General features: G+C 33.7%; 1 protein-coding gene across 2 annotated transcripts in view; it reads left to right on the top strand.

The window, feature by feature from the left end:
* Positions 1-17,549, top strand: part of LOC105499116 (DDB1 and CUL4 associated factor 8 like 2) — a 171,488-nt gene that overhangs the window by 129,735 nt on the left and 24,204 nt on the right. For both annotated transcript variants that reach the window (XM_011771581.2, XM_011771580.3), the window contains one exon: positions 8,316-8,399. The gene's annotated coding sequence lies outside the window, so the exon portion shown is untranslated. The remainder of the gene's footprint in view (positions 1-8,315; positions 8,400-17,549) is intronic.

The raw sequence follows: 17,549 nt of genomic DNA, 5'->3' as shown, positions 1-17,549 counted from the left end.
TGCACTGAGCATACTACCCAACAGTTACTTTTTCAACCCTTGCCTCCCTTCCCCCTCTAATAGCTACCAGTGTCTATTGTTCCCATCTTTATGTCCATATGTGCTCAGTGCTTAGCTCTCACTTATAAATGAGAACATGTGGTATTGTTTCCTGCATTAATTTGCTTAGGATAATAGCCTCCAGCTGCATCTATGTTGCTGCAAAGGACATGATTTCATTCTTCTTAATGGCTCATAGTATTCTATGGTGTATATATACCACCTTCTGTTTATCCAGTCCATCATTGACATCTATACCCATACCACCCTGAACGTGTCTGATATCAGAAGCTAAGCAGAGTCATGCCTGGTTAGTTCTTGGATGGGAGTTTCGCCTTTCTGTCACATAGTGCTACACTCGACTCTCATAAGGTGGCATTTTCAATCTTGTATTATCTTAGCTATATCTACTGTCTCTGATTTTATAATTGCTTACATATATGCAATCTTCTTTCAAGGATGTTTTAAGGAATATTTGTACTATTGTCTACCCATTTGTTTTAGCCTACATAGATTGATTTTAGTAGATGCCAAAGGTATTGCTACAGAAGATTTTTCAGGTGAAACCCCTACTGATCTATTGAGGACAAGTATCTTCCCCTTCTCCTCAAAACACTGCTATCCTCTGCTATTTAATATTCCCAATCTCAAGTAGCATTTCTTTCTACTACCCATTTACTCTTCCATTACTGGAAAATGCCTCTAGTGTTTCATTTCATTTTCTTTTCTTCACTAGCTCAGTTGAGTTTCTCATAGTTCTGGTTCCACCTGCTGCTGCTGCTGCTGCTTCTTTTGTTTGTTTTTTTACGGAGTTTTGCTCTTGTTGTCCAGGCTGGAGTAGTGCAATGGTGCGATCTCAGCTCACCACAACCTCAGCCTCCCAGGTTCAAGCAATTCTCCTGCCTCAGCCTCCCAAGTAGCTGGGATTACAGGCATGCACCACCATGCCTGGCTAATTTGGTATTTTTTTAGTAGAGATGGGGTTTCTCCATGTTGGTCAGGCTGGTCTTGAACTCCCGACCTCAGGTGATCCGCCCGCCTCGGCCTCCCAAAGTGCTGGGATTACAGGCGTGAGCCACCGCGCCCGGCCAGTTCCAACTGCTTCTTAAGTTGGTACCTTTCCACTCTATTACATTCTGGGCTAGTTCTCTTCACTGGACCTTAAGGACTTTCATTTGTGTTTGTATTTTCCTTGCATTATGTTGTAACACTTTTTGTATAACATTATATTAATTTATTTTACTGATTAGTGCATAGAGAGAGATAAAAAACTGAACTTCTTTACAGTTGATTGATTCAAGGTCTACATGAAAAGTAAGGCAAGGAACCAGCTGATTTTAAACTACGCCATAAACAATAAAATATTAGCAGCCGTGATGGGGTTCTTCTCACACTGTATCTCTCTGACTGACTTTTCTTCCTTCCCTTTCCACTCTTAAATGCTTGTGTGATTACGTTAGGCCTACTTGGATAATCTAGAATAACCACTCTATTCTATTGTCAGCTGATTAGCAAATCTTAATTCCATCTACAAAGTCTCTTTTGCCATGTAACATAAAAATCGCAGAAGTAACACCATGGGCTAAAGGGGTTAAAGATCATGGGGGCCTAAATCTTGTCTCCTCACCAGTCCTTGTCTGTGGACTGTTTCTGTGGCTGGCATGTTCATAGACTGTTTCTGTGGCTGGCATGTTCATTTTATTTTAACAATGTCTTTCAAAAAGCAAAAGATTAAATGTGGGAAATGTCCAATTTTTTTTCGTTTTATGATTATGCTTTTTGTGTGTCTTATCTAATAAATCTTTGCAAATAATTTGCCCTACTTTTTCTAGGATTTTTTTATTTTTGGCTTTCACATTTCTATGAAATGTATTTTGAATTAATTTTTGTATATGGTTTGCATTAAGGGCCTATGCTCAGTTTTTTTCCACGTAGATGTTCAGTTGTTCAAGTGTAGTTGAAGATTCTTTTCCCATCGATTTTCTATCCATTTTCTGCACATTGTACTGTTTCATTGACTACGTGCCTATCCTGTAGCCCAATGTTATAATGCACCATTAGAGTAACTCTTCAAATCAAGTAGTGTAAGTCCTTTGACTTTGTTCCTCAGTTTAAAAGTACTTTGGGCAGGCATTCTTGGTCTTTTCAATTCCCATATACATCCTAGAATCAACTTTCCAATTTCTATAAATTTTTAAAACTTCTGAAATTTTGGTTGGTTTTGTGTTGAATATATAAATTTGGGGGTAACTTTGTATATTATCTATTTTAGTCATCCAGTCCAGAATTAGAGTATTTTTCTTAATTTATTTAAATATTCTCTAGTCTGTTTGTCAGTGTTCTCTAGTCTCAATTGTTCTGTCTTTCGTGTCTTTTGTTAAATTTAATCATAAGTACTTGGTGATTTTAGGTACTATTGTAAACACAAACTAATATTTTATTCATTTTTGTATATTAATCTAGTCTCTGACCATGATAAAGTCACCTATTTTTTCTAGAATTTATATGCAGATTCCTCAGCATTCTCCTATTTTAACAATTATTTCCTCTGCATGTATATATAGTTTTACTTCTTCCTTTAACATTTTTATCAGTTTCATTTTTTTCCTTCCTTCATTGCTATGGCTAAGGCCTCCAACACAAAGTTTAAGAGAAGTGTTGAAAGGGGACATTGTCTTGTTTCTGACCTTAGAAGAAAAGATTTACTCTTTCACCATTAAGTATGATGTTAGCTGTAGGATTTTCATTGTTTGTAGATGCTCATTATCAAATTGAGGAAGTTGTCTTCTATTACTAGTTTGATGAATATTTTTATCATGAATGGCTATCTGATTTTGTAAAATGATTTTTCTGCATCTCGTAAAATGACAAAATATACACATACCCACAAAAATTAAAAATATAAAAATTGAAAATAATAAAAAAGACAATTATTTTTCCATTTGTTCTCTTAATATGGTTTGCTAATTACATTAACTGATTACTTCAGTATTAAACAAAACTGGAATTCTGTAGATAAACCCTCTTTAGTCAGAGTGTATTATTATTTTATATATGGTGGACTTAGATTCAGTAATATTTGGACCATGCAACATGTAAGTGAGACCACGCAATATTTTTCATTCTGTGTCTGGCTCATTTCACTTAATATAATGTCCGTCAGGTCTTTCTATGTTGGGACAAATAGCAGAATTTTCTTCCTTTTTATGGGTGAATAATTTTCCACTACATCTGTAGGGGTGTGTGTGTGTGTGTATGTGTGTGTGTGTATATATATATATGTGTGTGTGTATGTATATTTGGCTTTGTTCTTCAGTTTAAAAGTGCTTATGTGTGTATATATATATATGCCTCTTGTCACACAAAAGTAACTATGTGAGATGATGGATATGCTAACTCGCTTCACTATAGTAACCACTTTACTATTTGTATCCCACAACATGTTCTAAGCCTCAAATATACACAATAAAATTGATTTAAATGAATAAAGAATAAAGAAAATAATTAAAAAGGAATACTGATCTGCAGTTTTTTTAATAATATCATTTTGTGATTTTAGCATTAGAGTAATGCTGGCCTCATAAAATGGGTTGAAAAGTGTTCCCTCCGTTGAATTTTCTGAAAGAGTTTGAGGTTGGTATAATTTCCCAAATGTTCACTAGATTTCAACAAAAAAGCCACCAGAAACATGGAGGCTTTTGGAGGGAAGATAGCTAACTATGAATTCAGTTGCTTTAATATATCTAGCACTACTCAGGTTATTTATTTCTTCTTGAAGGAGTTTTGGGAGCTTGTATCTTCCAAGGGATTTGTCTGTTCATCTAGGTTTTAGAATTGGTTTGCATAAAGTTGTTCATGATGTTCCTTTATTATCCTTTTAATAGATATAGGATCTGCAGTAATATTCATTATTTCCTTCAAGATACTGGTATTTTCTTTCTATCGTTTTTTATTAGTAGTATAGCTAGGGGTCATGAATTTTGTTGATATTTTCCAAGAACCAGATTTTGGTGTTATTTTATTTTGGAGTATTTAACCCAATTAACATATTGTTGTCATTTGAGTCATCTCAGAATTGGCATCTGCTGACTGTCTTTTCCTTTGAAGTGGGGTCTAAGTTTCCTGGTTCTTTGTGTGTCAGATAATTTCAAATTGTATCATGGCCACTAGGAATTTCATGTTGTAGACACTCTGAATTCTGTTATATTGCTCTGAACAGTAGCAATTTGTTTCTCTTCCAGTAAGTAGTTAAAATAGTTAGACCCAAACTGCAAAATATCCTAACTGAAGGGGTCAGTGGCTCAAATTTCAGTTGTTCAAAGCTGTTTCCAGTTTTGCCTACATATGCATGCTTCACAGGTTGAAGTGAGGTTTTTTTCTGTTTGTTTGTTTGTTTGTTTTTCTGAGACTGAGTCTCACTCTGTCGCCCAGGCTGGAGTGCAGTGCTGCAATCTCGTCTCACTGCAAGCTCCGCCTCCTAGGTTCATGCCATTCTGCCTCAGCCTCCCAAGTAGCTGGGACTACAGGTGCACACCACCACGCCCAGCTAATTTTTTTTTTTTTTTTGTATTTTTAGTAGAGACGGGGTTTTACCATGTTAGCCAGGATGGTCTCGATCTCCTGACCTCGTGATCCACCCACTTCGGCCTCCCAAAGTGCTAGGATTACAGGCATGAGCCACCGTGCCCAGCCTGAAGTGAGTTTAAACACAAAATTTAGAGTTTCTCTTGATTATTTTCTTTCCAGGGTTCTGTGTTCACTTGACTACCAGAAACATTTCTAGTTTACCATTAGCGTTTTAGCTGCTTCCATGCCTCTGTGACTGCAGCTACTCTCAGGTAAAACTGTAAAAATACAGGATATTCACACGGTGCTGGTCACTTGGTCCCTTCTAAAAATGTTTTTATTTGTACAGTTTCTAGAGCCCCAGGTATTTGAGTTTGTTTATTTTTGTCTAATGTTTATAGCTGATATTTGTGGGAGGATCAATATGTTAGGCGCTTACTCCTCCAAAATGGAAGCAGAAACCGCAAGTGGAATCTTTAAAACAGATAATTATCTGTTTCTGTGGACATAGACTGTATTCACTTGGGATTGAGCAAAGGCATGAGCCTTAGTAAAGTGGACCCATCAGAAAATATGTGTAAGGAGTCTGTGTTGAATTTATTAACAGTGAAATCCGTATTTATGATCCAAGTAGGTATGCTGAGGCAGACCGGTGTACAGAATTTGAGGAAGAGGTCTGAGTTGGAAAGAGAATTTTGGTAATCACCAGTGTATAGAATGTATGGCATCTGAGTGAATTATACTGGATTAAACTATGAAGGGAATAATTTTATGTAAAGAAGAACAAAGTCTGAGGACTGAAATGAGACATTTCACAGCTTTAGGAGCCAGGAAAATAAGAAGAAACAAGGAAAGAAGACTGAGAATAAAATAATGGGCTTGGAAGGTATGAGGAGAATCAAATAAATGCTTCAAGAAAATTTGATTAGAATACTGCCAAATGTTGTTAATGAATGAAATAAGATGAGGACTGAAAATTGGCTGGTAAAATTGGATTAATGTACATTATTGATTACCTTAAAAGAGCAGTGTGTATGAAGTGGTTGAAAGAAACTCTTCAGGAGATTCAAGAAAAAAATAGGTAATAAGAGGCAGAAATATCTAGGACATACACAAACCTTTTGAGGAGATTTTCTGTAAAGGGGAACAGAGTAATGGGGCAGTAATTGAAGGAGATAACTGGGGTAAAAAAGGTATTAATGTTAAAAGTAACAATACACAATGTTTATTTGCTGCCAGAAGTTATCTAACCAAGGGAAAAGAAAATGGAAGATGTAGGACATCAGTTGGCAAACATGTTCTCTAAAGGGACAGATATTAAATATTATAAACTTTGTCAGCCGTATGAGCTCTATCATAAGTGCAACCATATGTAACATGTAAATTAATGGGCATGGCTGTGTTCAAATGAAACTTGATTTACTAACAGATGAAAGGCAGGGTTGGGTTGTGCACCTTAGTTTGCTGGCCACTGATATTAAGAGAAAAGAGGGTAATATCAGAAATTAAATTCTTGAGTAGGCAAGCCTTGAGAGGATCCAATATACAAGTAGAGATCATCATTTGATCAAAAAAGAAAAAGTTCATCCATTTTAATAGAATTTAGGGTGAAATATGACCCTTATACAGGTAGAATGGTAGATGGTGGTTGTAGAAGCATGTACAACTCTCCTTTAGATTTCTTCTGTTTTTCCATGTTAGGAAATGTTAAGTCATCCACTTGATCTTAATTATCCTAGCTATCCCTGATAAACATCTTCAGCTTTGCCAACCCCTATTCCAGGCTCTGCTAACAGTAACAGAATCATTTTATAATAGAAAAAAAGAGAGGAAAATGCAAAATGATTTTTAATGGTTTCTCAAATAACACTAATTCTGCTTCTCATTCATTAAACACCTAAAACGATAGAACAGTCTAAGAAATCAAGTGGTTAGAATTACTGTTAACCCTTGATTTTACCAAACCAGATTCTAAATGTATGGTAATTCATTGTGTGTGTGTGTGTGTGTTTTTTAACTTGAGATTGTTCTAAAAATGCACCTAAAACATCTTTTTCCTGTTTGTGTATCATAATAAGGCAAAGAAAATATTCCTAGCAATTTCTTTCCCAACCATTATTTAACTTCAAAAACTTTTCTCTAAATATGCTTAGTTTAATAGAGAAATGTTTATTCCCATTGTATAAAATGACTACATTTTAACACCACTAAGATTTAGGAGGCATTCTATTTTGGTGGAGTACTTCTATGGCAGCCAACATTACATTACAGAAGGTGCTGTAAACTACAGTGATTGCAAAAGTTATAGCAACGAGAATACAGATATTTGAGAAAATCATGTTTTCTGAGATTGACTATATTGACAGGTCTTTCTAGCCTCCCCATTTTCCTTACTCTTCCAAAATTTGAAGTAATTGCAAATGTCAGTGCCCTGGATTCTGTCAGGTTTAAGGCCATATTACCTCAGTCTTTTGAGTAAGAACCCTGAAGCCACCTTATAAAACATGTTTAAAGTAGAAACCACATGGATTTATTATTATTATTTTTTTTTTTAGTTAAAGGCAAGTAGTTCCGGGTTCAGACATAATTTTCAGAAAATAGCTTCTCATCCGTGTGTTGGGGACTTAAAATGGTTTTACTATGACACTAATATTTTTCTCTCCACAAGATATAGTGTACAATAATTTGTAGGGAAAATAATATTTGAGTGGAAATGGAAGTCAAAGGTAACTGAGAGTAGGCCAGGCACGGTGGCTCACGCCTGTAATCCCTGGGAGGCCGAGGCGAGTGGATCACGAGGTCAGGAGATCGAGACCATCCTGGCTAACATGGTAAAACCTCGTCTCTACTAAAAATACAAAAAATTAGCTGGGCTGGTGGCAGGAGGCTGAGGCAGGAGAATGGCATGAACCCAGGAGGCGGAGCTTGCAGTGAGCCGAGATTTCGCCACTGCACTCCAGCCTGGGTGACAGAGCGAGACTCCATCTCAAAAAAAAAAAGGGGGGGGGGAACTGAGAGTAGATCTATTCTTGAAATCTGTGGTGGAATTTGGGAAAACTAATAAACCGTCATGGCACTTTAACTCAATGGTTAAGAGCACAGATTCAGGATCCAGACTTACAAGTTTGAGAAAGTTACTTATGCCTCAGGATCTCTGCTTTCTCATCTGTAAAACAGAAATCAGTAATACCCACTTCATAGGGTTATCATAAGGAGTAATGTTTTAATACTTGTCAAAAACGCAGAACAGTACATAGCACAATAAGTGTCAGTTAAATAAAAACTAAATAAATAATGCATGAGGGGAAGTTATTGATGCAAAAGAAAGTGGCCCAGGAAAAGAGCTTGGGGGTATCACCGCGTCAAGCTATGTCATAATAAAAACTAAGTATTCATGCTCCCAGGTCATTTCCGCTTCAATAACTTTAGCTACAAGTACATCAGACTTTCAGAGATGACTAATGCTAAATTAATGATAGTCTTTTCTTCAGAATGGATATAAATATTTTTGCTTTTCTTTCTCAGAGCTTTTAACATTATTATTGTCACATATGTTTGAACTACACATTGCATAACCTTAAACTTAAATTTGTTACGTTCTCCCTTCATCAGTATTGGACAAACTAAAATCCAATGACTTGGTTAGTTTATTATCTTTATTAAGAAATCTGATTAGACTTGCACTGAAACAATTTATTTTATCCTGTTAGGAAGTTGCACTGTTGCAGAGGTCCATTAACTCTTTCAGGACGGTGTGGAATCAGTGGGGAAATCTCTAATTGCTACTGACACAGGTGAGTGGCATGGGTAGCAAATTATGCATGGCGGCAGCAATTTCCTAAAAGACCTGTGATTACTTAGTGGTTAAAAAGCTTTAATGTGCCTCTAGTGCCAAAGTCATTAACAGAGAATGATTTAGGCACAGGAAGAATCTAACTAAAATGTAAAACTGTGAAGGCATTACAAATAATAGTTTGCCTAATAAAAGTACTTGAATATTAGTTTGTGTCAGATACATTTTCCCATTAACTATGATAACTCATGAAAAATACAAAGCAATTGAAAAACACAAAGGTAAAACTTGTCACAAAATGAAACAACAATAATCAGAAATAACGCAAACAACCTTTTCTTTATATGTTTACAATTTGCTCATATTTATAAAATCTTCGCTTTTATAAGAGTTTAATGTGCCGCTGTGTCTATATCACTGGCTTTCCAAGCCTTACCATCAGCTCCCATAGGAAATGTGTCATTCAATTTTAAAAACGGGAAACTGAGACTATATGTATTTCTGAGCTGTAAAACTTGTGATACCCAAGTATTTTATTTTGCTTTAGGATTACATTTACTCCTTTTTTGTTTTTAGTTCTGGTGGACATGTGCAGGATGTGCATGTTTGTTACATAGGTAAAGGTATGTCATAGTGGTTTACTACACCTATCAACCCATCACCTAGGTATTAAGCCCAGCATGCATTAGCCATCCTTTCTAATACTCTCTCCTCCCACCCCACTCCCCGACAGGCTGCAGTGTGTGTTGTTCTCCTCCCTGTGGCCGCATGTTCTCATTGTTCAGCTCCCACTTACAAGTGAGAACATGTGGAGCTTTGTTTTCTGTTCCTGTAGTTTACAGAGGATAATGGCTTCCAGCTTCATCCATGTCCCTGCAAAGGACATGATCTCCTTCCTTTTTATGGCTGCATAATATTCCATAGTGTATATGTGCCACGTTTTCTTTATCCAGCCTTTCATCGATGGGCATTTGCATTGATTCCATGTCCTTGCTATTGTGAATAGTGTTGTAGTTAACATATGTGTGCATATATCTCTGTAATAGAATGACTTATATTCCTTTGGCTATAAACCCAGTAATGGGATAGCTGGGTCAAATTGTATTTCTGGTTTTAGCTCCTTGAGGAATCACCACACTGTCTTCCACAATGGTAGAACAAATTTACATTCCCACCAACAGTGTCAAAGTGTTCCTATTGCTCCACAACCTCACCAGCATCTGTTGTTTCTTGACTTTTTAATAATGGCCATTCTGACTGACTTGAGATGGTATCTCATTGTGGTTTTGATTTACATTTCTCTAATGATCAGTGATGATGAGCTTTTTTTCATATGTTTGTTGGCTGCATGAATGTGTTCTTTTGAGAAGTGTCTGTTCCTGTCCTTTGCCCACTTTTTAATGGGGTTGTTTGTTTTTTTCTTGTAAATGTGTTTGAATTCCTTGCAGCTTCTGGATATTAGACCTTTGTCAGATGGATAGATTGCAAAGATTTTCTCCCACTCTGTAGGTTGCCTGTTCATTCTGATAGTTTCTTTTGCTGTGCAGAAGCTCTTTAATTTGATACCATTTGTCAATTTTTGCTTTTGTTAAGATACATGTTTTGTTTCCTTAAAACAATATTTAAAAATAGCCATGTTCTCTTTTCAGTCTCTAGAGAAATGTGAAATTTTAAAAATACAAACAAGCATAGTCTACCAACCATGTACAGTTCTGATTGCATTTTCAATCCTATAATTTTCAAGAGGGCATCATTTTTTATTCAGTTGAATTGCCATAACTTTAGTCATTTCTCTATTATAAAATATTATATTTTACTCTTGTTAACAATGTTATAATTAACATCATTTTTCCTAACTTTTGAGAAATAATTTACATAAAATAAAACCAACACATATTAAATGTATAGTTTGATGAGTTTTGGTGATTGTATGTATTTGTGTAGCCATTCCCACAAACATGATATAGATCTTTTAAATAAACCCCAAAAATTCCATAGTGACTCTGAATTAGATTTCCTCTTCTCATCCTCCACCCCAGGTAACCACTGATCAGTTTTTTGTCACTATAGTTTTGCTTTTTCTAGAATTTCATATAAATGGAATCGTGTAGTATGCAGTCTTTCCTGTTTCACTTTCTAACATACCATCATGTGAGATTCATTCATGTTTTTGTGTATATCATTATTTTGGTCGTTTTGTTCCATGGTATAAATATACCACAATTTGTTTATTCGATCACCACTTTTAGGACAATTCCCCCCCTTCTAGTTTGTGTATAAGCCTATTATGGTTAATTTTATGTGTCAACTTGACTTGGCCACCGGGTGCCCAGTTACTTGGTCAAACATTATTCTGGGTGTGTCTGTGAGAGTGTTTCTGGATGAAATTAACATTTGAATGGTAGACTCAGTAAAGCAGACTGCCCTCCCTAATGTGGGGGGAGTCCTCATCCCATCAACTGAAGGCCTAAATAGAATAAAAAAAAAAAAGGCCAACCTTTCTGAGAACAAGAGGGAACACTGCCTGCTTAACTGCTTGAGCTGCAACATTACTCTTTTCTGGCTTTCAAACCATGGCTGAAACATTGGTTATCCTTGGGTCTCAAGCCTGCTGGCTTTCCAAATGGAATTTAAAATCTTGGTGCTCCTGGTTCTCGGTACTTCAGACTCAATCTAATACAACACCATTGGCTCTTCTGGGTCTCTGTCTTGCTAACTGCAGGTCTTGGTGCTTCTCAGCCAATTTCTTATTACATATGCATGTGTGTGTGTGTATGTATATATGTATACATAAAACAGGCACACATACACACACACATATATCCTATTGCTTCTGTTTTTCTGAAGAATTTTGACTAGTACAAAGTCTTTCTGTAGATCTATTTTTTAATTTATCTTGGGCAAACATCTAAGAGTGGGACTTCTGATGAAAAGTGCATATAATGCCGATATTTAATTGTCAATTTTTTTTCAAAATGGCTGCAACATTTTGCATCCCTATCAGCAATGTATGAGAAATGCAGTTGCTTCATCTTTGTCCAAACCTAGTATTTTCCGTTTCTTAGATTTTAGCAATTCTAGTGAATATATCATTGTAGTTTTAATTTTATTTCCTCATGGTTAATGACATAGAACACTTTTTCATATTATAATTGGCCATAGACTTATTTTGTTTTGTTAAGGAAAATGTGTAAAATATAAAACATATATAAAGAAAGTGTATTTTAAGAGGTACAGTACCTCTTAAAATCGTTTACCTATTAATTTTTTTTGTTTTTTTTTTGAGATGGAGTCTTGTTGTCACCCAGGCTGGAGTGCAGTGGCATGATCTTGGCTCACTGAAACCTCCGCGTCCTGGGTTCAAGCGATTCTCCTGCCTCAGCCTCCTGAGTAGCTGGGACTACAGGTGCTTGCCACCACGCCTGGCTAATTTTTGTATTTTTAGTAGAGGTGGAGTTTTGACATGTTTCCCAGGCTGGTCTCGAACTTCTGACCTCAAGCGATCTGCCCACCTCAGCCTCCCAAAGTGCTAGGATTACAGGCGTGAGCCACTGTACCAGGTCAAAAATGTTATTTTCTTGATAGTGAATTAAATTTGTTCTTTATATTTTTTGGATACATGACCTTTGTTAAATTTATGATTTACAAATATTTTCTTCTATTCAGTGTACGGCAATCAATTTTGTTTCCTAAACCATGTCTGTAAAAGAACAAAAGTCTATTTGTCTTTTTTTTCTTTTCTTTTACGGATTATGTTTTTTTTATGTCCTGCTTAAGAAACTTTGTCAAAGTCAATATGACAAAAATTTTTTTCCATGTTTTCTTCCAGTGATTTTATATCTTCATCTTACATATAGGTCTATAATTCATTTAAGCTAAATTTTGTATATGATTTTGAGTCCAAGGTTTTTTTTAACCATACAGATATCCAATTGTTCCAGTAATATTTATTTAAAAATGTATCTTTCCCCTACTGGAATACCTTAATACTTGTGTCAAAAACCACTTCACCATATATATGTAGGTCTGTTTCTGGAATCTTGACTTTGTTTCATTTAGATATTGTCTATTACACCAGTACTACACTGCATTAATTATTTTATCATTATAGCGAGTCTTGAATCAGATAGTGAAAGTTCCCCAAAGTTATTCTTTTTCAAAGCTATTTCAGCTATTGTAGATTATTTTTATTTTCATATATTTATTATAATCAGCCTATCAATTTGACTAGGACTCCATTAAATCTATAGATCAATTTGAGAAGAACTGACATTTCAAAAAAGTTTAGTCTTCTAATTTATGAAAACTATATGTATTTATGTGTGTCTTCTTTAATTTAATGTCACCAATGTTTTGTAATTCGGTGTTCAGACCTTACATATATTTTATTAAATGCATTTATAAATAGTTTATTTTTTACATTATTAAAATTTGAATTTTTAAATTTATTTCTTATATATTAATTTTTATTTTATAGAAGGACAATTAATTTACATTGTATTGGTCTTTGTATTTGTATTGGTCTTATAAATTGTAAGCTTGAAAAATGTGATTGTTAATTGCAATAACTATCTTGTAGATTTTAAAGGATTTTCCACATACATAATTAGATTATCTGCAAATCAAGATGGCTTTGCTTTTTTATTTTTCAATCAAATTGTAGGCCTTTTATTTATTTATCCATTCATTCAATTTATCTTTTTGCACTACCTGATACTTCCAGTATAATGTTGAATATAATGGTAGCAAATACTTTAAAGCTAATCCAATTTAAGAAAATGGGTGCGTGAGGAGAGCAAAAAGGAAAAGTTAAAAGCTAATTAATTTCACTGTTGCTCATAATAAGGTTCTGATACATAATTTTTAAACAAAAGACTAAGGATGTCATATAAATATATAGAGAACAAGGATTTTTTAAAGTCCTAAATATCGAAGAACTACAAAATACTAAACATATTTAAATAAATACAAATGGACATAATTCACCTAATAATTTTTTAGTTTAGGATTGAAACACAAAGCAAACCTAATTCTAATCTATGGAATAAAACAAAGATTGAAAATGAATTGATGGACAAGAGAAATTAGTTAGAAAACAAAATCTGCAAAATAAGAAAACATAAGATTGTTTAAAATAACAAAGTAGTTTAGCTCACATAGGAGACAAAAAAGAGAGCATTAAAACACAAAATAAGAAATAATAGGAGTCAATCAAGTAACTCATAATTTTAAAAAATCACTCACAAACTATTTTATGCAGCCCTATATAAAAAATCTAAATTAAATGGATAATTTTCTAGAAAAATGCAATAGAAGAATAATTACCAGAAGAGAAATTTGAAGCAGATAATTTCCCTAGACAACTGGAGAAATTTGTAAATAAAATAATGCCCTCCTCCCTGTGAATAACACCAAGCTCAGATGGTTTCACATGAAATCCTACCAAATCCATAAAGAACAGATCATTCTGATGGTAATCCACCTATTCATGAGTACATAAAAAGCTGAAATATATTAAAATTATTTTTATCAAGCACGAATGACATTTTATCCATAACCTGAAAAATGCACAAAAAGGAAAACCACAGAACATTTTCATTTATCTCTCATTGAGGCATCTCATTTATGCAATTTAATGCAAATTAATATGATTGATCTCTAACAATGTTGAAAAGACATTTTTACTGGATTCAAATCTGTCCTTTTTTAAAAGAAAACAAAATAAAAACACCTTGGTAAAATAAAACAGAATTCAACAGATACTTCATTAAAATGATTTATGTGCAGATAAATCTCAACGATGCGGTTACGTTCTGATAAGCCCATCATAAGCTGAAAATATTGTAGGTTGAAAATGCATTTAATACACTGAACCTACTGAAGATCATAGGTTAGCCTAGTCTATATTAAACGTGCTCGAAACTCTTACATTAGTCTAAAATTGGACAAAACCCTCTAATGCAAATATTATTTTATAATGAAGAATGTTTAATTCACATTCAGTAGAAAGCATACTTCAAATTTTGAATTTTTAATTAGCCAAAATTCAAAATTGGAAGTGTGGTTTCTACTGAATGTGTATCACTTTCACAGCATCATGAAGTCAAAAATTCACAAGTTGAACCATTATAAGTTGAGGATTGTCTCTGTTTGTATGTATGTGTGCATGTGTATAATCTTAAAGCACATGTTTATTGTAATATACTGCTTGTGTTCCAGACAAAAACAGGAAGATAACAAAATGCTCACTACCACAACTGCTACTTAACATTTTATAAGGTGCATTAGCTAGTGAGATTAATATGGGAAAGAAATTAAGAGGTATAACAATGTAAAACAAGGAGGTAGAAGTATTTCATATAACAGATAATAAGAAAGCGTAACTGTAACCCCAGGAGAATGATCTGAAAAGCTACTAGAAAAAAAATAAGTTATTGAGTTATAAAATTAGTATTCAGAAATCAATAGATATCTGCACAAACAAAATCCATTAAAAATCATTAAAAGAATTGTATTCGTTTACAATGGCAACAGAACAGGAGAATATATAGAGAAACAAACCTGAAATAAAACTATAGGTTTTCTGAAGGATGCAAGAATTATATTTGTATGGAAAACTATGCCATGTTTTATCTAGGAAGATTGAGCAATATAAAGATGTCCATTCCCCCAAAGTTAATTTATAAATTATAAAATTTATAAATAATAAAAAATCAAAATCCAGAAGGCCTAAATGAAAAGAGTAATAAATGTTTCTAAACTATTTTTTAAATCAAAAGCAAAGTCAAAAGACAAATGAAAAGCTGTGAAACATCTTTACGATTTGTACCACAGAAAACAGACTAACCTGCTTAATGAATAAAAAAAAAAAACTCCTAGAAATCAAGACTAGTAAGACCAACAACAAAACAGAAAAAATGGGCAAAGAAATGAACCGATGATTCCTAGCAAAACAAATACAAACTGAATTTTAAAATAGAAAATGATTCTGAGGTTTTTATAAATTAAAAAATGCAAACACACTCTACAGAGAAGCTTTTCCTTACCTATCCTATTCCAAATTTTTAACAAAATATGGCTGTTGAGACTACGGGAAAACACCATTCTCATACATTAGTGCTAAGAGTGGAAAATGATGCAACTCCTATCCAGGACAATCTGCCATTATTTACCAAAATACAAATGCAATTGCCCTTTGACCACAGATTTCCTCTTCCAGGTATTTGTCCTACAAAAATGATCATGCATTCTAAATGATATATGAACAGGATTAGTCATTGAGACACTGTAATAGTAAACAACTGTAAGTAAACCATGGGAAATTTATGAAATAACTGGAGCTATATCTACATAATAGAATATTATGCATCTGTAAGAAGAATGAGTATAGCTTTTATGTACCAAGAAAGAGTGATCTCCAATAACATTTTAGAGTAAAAAAAATAAGGTAAAATATTGTCTTGTTTGGTGTGCTACCTTTTTTTCCTAAGAAATGAAGCTAGTGAATATATTTTCTTATTTGCATATATTTGCATTAAACACTAGGAGGATAAGAAAAATGCAATAAAAATATTTCTCAGTACACAGTGCAGTAGAGTGGGTTAAGAGGGTGGATAGCAACAAGACTTCCAAACATGCATCTCATATGATTTTGAATAAATCTATTATCTACTCAAAAAATTAACTCTTAAAAAACAATCATAGGAATATGGCCCTGCTCTCTATTTTGAAGTATCATTTTAAATAGTAGTTTAAATTTATGTTTCTACTTCATTTTAGATATGTTTACATAGGAAGAAAAATAAGATTTACTGGATACATTTGATGTAAGAGGCTTTATATATTTCTCAACTATAAGACAACAAAGAGTAATTAACAAACGTTAATTATTGTCTCCACCTCTTTGTTGGGAACAGTATCACTTGTTTATTTCATACATCATTGAAGACTGGGATAAACTACTGGAAAACTGAGCTTGTAACTGTTTGGAATATAAAAATTCTTTAATTTTCTGCTAGGAAGAACAAGGGGGAAAAAACTGTTCCTACTCCAGAAGTCACTAATATACTGGGTTACCTGTATACTAACTTTAGTGGAATATATTAAATTTATCAGGCAACAGAAAAGCATGTTATAAAAATCTATTTGTTAATTCTTTTTTAAAAAATACAAAAGATGTAAGCACATTCAATTCTTCACAGCTACAGAATCAATTCTCCAAGTAACAGATTTATATTCACATTTATTAACAATTTGATAGATTTTTGCCAGGTTTTTAACTAAATTCTGTCTGTTTGTATATTCTAGGTATATTGTTATTTCAAATTCAGCCATCTCACATATACTTTAAAGTGGGAGGGGAAAAAGTCATATTTTAGCCAAAAAGAACTACCTATATGACATTACTATAAGTAAGTGTATATATTCCGTTTCTGAGAAAAAGGACTAACAGCTTGAATATTTAAACTTATTTGACTCTAAATAATTATTAAGGAAAATAAATAAAATATAATATTGTTATGAGACTCATATCAAATATTGCATCCAGATTTCATGTTGGCAATTCCATATTTATAAATTCTTTTTTAAAAATAAGAGACATGATAGTAAGTTGTGGCACATTCTAATTGCAAGACAGAAAGACTCCATCCACAAGAGAAAACTGTATACGCCAAGTCAGAATTTTTAGCTGAATCTTTCAGCAAGCAGCTCTGTAAGATTCATCCCCAGCGATGGTTACATTGGTCATATTTAGGAAAACAAAAATCAAATACTAATCTCATTTCCAAGGACATGCAAAATGCCCAAGGAAAGGATTTCCCTTCAAAGATACTGCAAATACTATTTAAGTATTAAGATAGACTCTTAGCTCAGCAATCCCCAAATGGAGGCTGCATTGAGAGTTAATAGTAGCTAGAATTGGAGAATTTTGTTTTTATCCACCCAAAAATATTTATTTGTGATAACGACAGATAATAAATTTGACCTGCTGAATATAGATGATGGCATTTTGACAACATAATGTATTTATATTTTAAGTCTTTGTTTTCAGAGTTAAAATATAAATATGTTTTATAAAGATCTAGATGGGTCCAATAATATACATGATTAAAAATTGTAAAGACAAATATTATAAATTGCATTTTAAATG

The sequence above is a fragment of the Macaca nemestrina genome, chromosome X (genome assembly GCF_043159975.1).
Source record: "Macaca nemestrina isolate mMacNem1 chromosome X, mMacNem.hap1, whole genome shotgun sequence".
Taxonomy (NCBI): Eukaryota; Metazoa; Chordata; class Mammalia; order Primates; family Cercopithecidae; genus Macaca; species Macaca nemestrina.
This window is presented reverse-complemented; position numbering and strand designations above follow the sequence as displayed.